Here is a 5,573-nt window from a genome sequence, read left to right as displayed (position 1 = left end):
TGGTTCCTTTTACCTTGTTTTATACGTGACCTTTAAATAAGGTTTGAATTAGACAAAAATTGTTCACCTTTTTTGAAAGGACACACTTTTTTTTTAAAAAGATTGTTTTCCTATGATTATAGTTTTATTGGAAAATATCTAAATAATGAAATGAAATATCTATTATTTAATTTAACTTTAGATTCTAAATTATGATGAATTTATCTACAAGTATTTATCCTATTACATTTACTTAATCATTTTGTTTTAATTGTTTACTAGATTATTTATGAAAACTGCTATAGTCATCATTTAAAGTTATGAAACTGCCATTGCAAAATATTTTTTTTTCAGGATACTCCATTTATTGAACTCCAAATCTAACAAAATTAAGATCTCTGCAGAGTGTTTCAAGAGGACCTTGACCTTGTTCCCACTGCTATGCTCACTAAAGTCAGCTCATTTATGTTTCTGTAGCCTCTGTATCTGTAGCTTCTGCATCTGTTTTCTGAGAAGCTAACAGGACTTCACGTGCCCGTTTCCTTCGCAGTCTCTCAGCATTTGTGATCATCATAGGATGCAGAGGGAAAAAGCCAGCAAGACCCAGAAGCTTTTCCATAAGCTTAGAGAGATGGGCCCCGCAGCCAATCCAATGACGGATCCTGTCTAGGTTGAGGGCAACGAGTTTTTCTCCATGACTGTTGGGCAATGGATCATAGGAGCCCAGCTGCTCTACGAAACGGCCATCCCTGGGACACTTGTTGTGAGCAGCCACAATGCGGTAGAAGGGCCGGTTGGTGCAGCCACCCAGGGCGAGGCGGATGGTTAAGTGGCCCCCACGATAGGCCTTGCAGAGGAGAGTAGTGAGGTGCACCATGGTGCCGCCGGCATGCGGCTCCTCGGAGCGCCCCGCTACCTGCACACACCAGCTCTACGGCCTTGGCAGGGCAGAGGACAAACACAGAAAGCCCATTGCAAAATTTTAACTGAGACAGTGAAAAAGATTTGACCTAACTGACTCCATCTTGCTTTTAACCTCCAAGCTGTCCTCGTTCATTCCTGGGCGTAGGCCAAACTAACTTTGGGATGGACTTAGTTTATAGTTTAGCTTTGAAACAAAGATGATAACAGTCCTTTCTCAAAACAAACCTCCTTACTGCCTGTGGACTATACTGCCTAAAGCCACAGGATTAGAAGTTATGGTAATCTTACTAAATTCAAGATGCAGCTATTTTCATTAAACCAATATCAATGTCTTATTTATTAAAAATTACACAAGCAAAGATCATCCTTTTTTTGGGCCGGGTTTATAGTTTTGTAACCCCTATACCAAATTTTGACACCTTATAGTATTTGGCAGGGATAAGTATGGAATTGCTTGATTAATAAATGCAAACAAAAATTTATGTTGGAAATTCTTAAGGCATTTCTAATATTACTTTACCAATAATTTTAAAGCTAGATTAGTTATTAAATATTTTACTTAAGTTACATAAACTTGAAAAAGCATTTGACTAGTCTTTTCTTTTTTAGTACCTGATTTAAACACTTTTATTTTTTTAAGCCAATGAATTAGAGCTCTTTTATATATTTTTAGTAGTGAAACATTGTGTACACAACACATAAATACATAGACATATTAGGCATGCTGATAGAAGTACATCTTATAGATTCATAAAAACTTTTTTTTCCTTAGACTTTCGGATTGTTGATTACCTGTTTCACAAGCCTGAGCAGTTGCCAGCTAATTTGCATATCAAAGGAAACAACTCAGGTGAAAATCAAATAGCAAAATTTACATTATAAGGTGCAGAGAGAAGAAGTTTGGTGTGTTAGAGGGAGACTAAAACAGATTTAAATGCCAATTAAACATAAAATTGTAGAAATGATAAAGGCCTTTTAAATACACACACATGCACACACACACACACACACACGCACAAAAGATTCTATAGCTTTTACTTTAGAACTTTTAGCCATGAGATAAATACAAATTCACTGGCTTGCAGAAAGAACTTGTTGGATCTAACAGTGGTTTTTATCTTAATAGAAAAATAGCAGCAGGTTTAGAGCAGGCAGAATGTAAAAAATAGATTAAAAAAGGACTTAGGAACTCTATAGTTTGCAGATCGACCTTAGGGCTCTTTTTCCTTAAGGTGAATGTGCACAAAGGCCATATTATTTCCATATTATATAAGCTCTGGCAAGTAGAGGCACCACAAAACCTACAGAGTGCTCGAAAGGGAATCATTCTCCTTGTTTTCTCTTCATTCTTAGAGTTGACCAACTCAGAGTTGGTCAAATCTGATGGGAGAAAGACCAGAACAAACAACAAAAAACCCCAACAATATGATCACTGAGTGCTCTAATGGCAAGGAGAAATTAAGTCCAGCTGGTTGTTAATCTCAACTTTAGCCAAGACAAACTCCAATTCAGTTACTAAGACCCAGGGATGGATCTTAGGCTGAAGACTTCTGTCTACCATCCTAGAAGCAGGAAAAAAAAAACTAGTCTTCCCTGTCAGAAGTGAGCTCAAACTCCGTAAAGGAGTTACCTGCCTTCTACCATCATGGAAGCAGAAAAAACTTGCCTTCCTTGTGGTGGAAGCAAGTAAAACTCTAAAAAAAGAGGAGTTGTACAGCAAAATAAACTTTAGCTCTCGACCAAATTTTGAGAGATCAGGGATTCCCTGAAGGGGGTGCTCTCAGACCTCAGCAAATTGTCTGATTGGTTTCATCCATAAAGTTAGCTCATGCTGGTACCAAGCACCGTAGGAAATTCGTCAAAGGTCAGGAGCATCTCCACTCAGAATGCCCCCGTGGTTACCAAATGTGAACCCCCAAAATTCGAGACAGGTCTCAGTTAACTTAGGTTTATTTTGGCAAGGTTGAGGACGAGTGCCCATGACACAGCCTCAGGAAGTCCTGAGGACATGTGCCCAAGGTGGTCGAGGCACAGCTTGGTTTTATACACTTTAGGGAAACATGAGACATCAATCAATATATATAAGAAGTACATTGGTTCTGTCCAGAAAGGGGAGGACACCTTGAAGCAAGGAGGGGGCTTCCAAGTCACAGGTAGGTGAGAGACAAATGGTTGCATTCTTTTGAGTTTCTGATAAGCCTTTTCAAGGGAGGAAATCAGAATATGCATCTATCTCAGTGAGCAGAAGGATGACTTTAAATAGAATGGCAGGCAAGTTTGCCCTGGGCAGTTCCCAGCCTGACTTTTCCCTTTAGCTTAGTAATTTTGGGGCCCCAAGTTTTTCCTTTTACACCTACCTGTGCCCACACTCACAAAACACCAAAAACAAATGTTTGCGAGGATGCTTTTCATAGAGCTGGACGGTTTTAAGGTTATAGAGAATGATTGCCAAATACATTTCTGTCCTAGTTTCCTTATGCCAAGCCTGCGTTTTATTGCTGGGTGTACTTTTTTCACACATAGCCCGCATTTATCAGGAGTAGGGGTTATCCAGGTTTTCACAAGGGCTTAGCTTTCTGCCCTGGGTGCCAGTGCACACCTTTGTTTATGGAGCTGAAGCAGAACTAGGCAGGAGGGAATCAGAGATGTTTGGACAAGGGGAGGGTTTCATTGTGGCTGTTTTTTAAAAGGTTGAATGCTTCCTGAGGGATGGGAGGCTACAAAGGCCTGGTGTTCTGGCTAAAAGCAGTGGGGGAAACTCCCTTTCTGTGGCCTGCAGAGGAAATGCCAATGCACTCAGTTGCTCCTGTCATCTCTCTCCTTCCCTCTGCCCCTCACCATTGCAGGGACCCCCACACTGGGTCCAAGGTCCCTGAGACACAGAGACGCAAAGTGAATACTTGCATTGGGAAAATGGCACTGACAGACTTGCTTGCCACAAAATCTTGAATTTGTAAAAAACACAATATCTGTGAAGTGCAATAAAAGCAAAGTGCAATAAAATGAGGTATGCCTGTATGGCTCAGCAATAAAAAGAGATGAACTGTGGCAAAGTGCAATAACTTGGATGGACTTCAAGAATATTATACTGAGAGAAAAAAAAATTCTCAAAAGGTTATGCATACTTATATTTATGTAACACTCTACAAATGATAATAATATAGGAATGGAGTGTTTGGCGGGTTAGGAGTTGGGGAGGCTGTGACTATAAAGGGAGAGGAGGAGGCAGTTTCTTTGTGGTGATGGAGCCCTTTTGTATTCTGATTGTGGTGGTGATTGCACAAATCTGTACACGTGATAACATTTCATAATTCTATACACAGAAAGCTGTGTCAAAACTGATGGAACCCAAGTAAGAGTTCAGTAAATAGTGTACCATTGTGATTTTTTGTTTTTTTGAGACAGGGTCTCACTCTGTTGCCCAGGCTGGAGTATAGTGGCGTGAACATGGCTCACTGCAGTCTCAATCTCCCAGGTTCAAATGATCATCCCACCTCAGCCTCCTGAGTGGCTGGGACTACAGGCACACACCACCATGCCTGACTAATTTTTTATTTTTTTTGTAGAGACAGGTTCTCACTATGTTGCCCAGGCTGGTCTCATACTCCCGGATGCAAGTGATCCTCCTGCCTTGGCTTCCCGAAGTGCTGGGATTACAGGCCTGAGCCACCATGCCTGGCCCACCATTGTGAATTTTTTGATAATGTACTGTGGTTATGTTAAATTTCATTATTAGAAAAAGCTGTGTGAAGGGTATATGAGAACTCTTTGTACTGTTTTTATAATTTCTTGTGAGTATTAAAACTTTTTTCAAAATAAACAGCAAAACAACAAACAAATAAAACTCCAAAACAAAACAAAACACGCCCCCTGCCCGCCCAGTCTTCTCACTCCAAAGCTTGAGCTCTGTCTTCTTTGCGTGATGCTGCTTGTGTCATGCTGCATTGTTTGCCATCATAAAACCAGAACTGAAAAGGAGAAGAAACCAACATTTTGGCAAAAACAGTGTTTCTCAAAGGGTGTCTGTTAAACACTGATTCAGTAGGATTTGTTAGGGAGGAATAAATATTCTGTGTCCAAGCACACTCAGGAAAACCTGGGTTAAACAGTTTTCTTTACTGAAAGACTTAGGATATGAATGTATGCTGTGGATCTCTAAGGGGAGACTAAAGAATACGACAACTCCTTAGGTTTTTGTCTATAGACTCTTTTGTTTTCTCCTCTGAGTATCCCAAGAGACTAGAGATCCATATGCTTGGGAAACACTGAGCTAACACATTCATCAGAGAAGAGAAAAGCAAGGAGCTGTGGATCAGTTTCACTCTGGAGTTGGGTGTTGAGCTTCAGGCCCTGGCTCTGCCTAGACTTTTGCAATGTACTTAGTGTAATAACTTACAGGAAACACACTGGAAAGAAAGAGGTCAATCTTCATGGTGCGAAAGGTCTGATTTTCATTTTTTTTTATTCTCCACTTTGAGCAGTGACTTTGGAGAGAGTTCTTCTTCCTCCTCTGCTCTATCTTTAGGGTTGGAGGCCCCGTTCCTCATCTGACAGTGGGCCTGGATGGATGGAGAATAACTGACAATCCACACTGGGAGATGAGCAGGAGATGATGGGCCTTTGGGGACACAGGTGGAGGGTCGTGAAGAAGCAGGTCCAGGAGGAACATT

The 5,573-nt window shown here is 40.7% G+C and overlaps 1 pseudogene across 1 annotated transcript; it reads right to left on the bottom strand.

Moving 5' to 3' along the window:
* Positions 1–321: 321 nt before the first annotated feature.
* On the bottom strand, positions 322–941 carry LOC100580208 (annotated as a pseudogene). The gene has a single exon (XR_001116742.2). The product of XR_001116742.2 is annotated as a 28S ribosomal protein S16, mitochondrial pseudogene (transcript).
* Positions 942–5,573: the final 4,632 nt, after the last annotated feature.

Source organism: Nomascus leucogenys, chromosome 4, assembly GCF_006542625.1.
Source record: "Nomascus leucogenys isolate Asia chromosome 4, Asia_NLE_v1, whole genome shotgun sequence".
Classification (NCBI taxonomy): Eukaryota; Metazoa; Chordata; class Mammalia; order Primates; family Hylobatidae; genus Nomascus; species Nomascus leucogenys.
The sequence above is the reverse complement of the archived record's forward strand: the minus strand, read 5'-3'. Positions and strand labels throughout refer to the sequence as shown.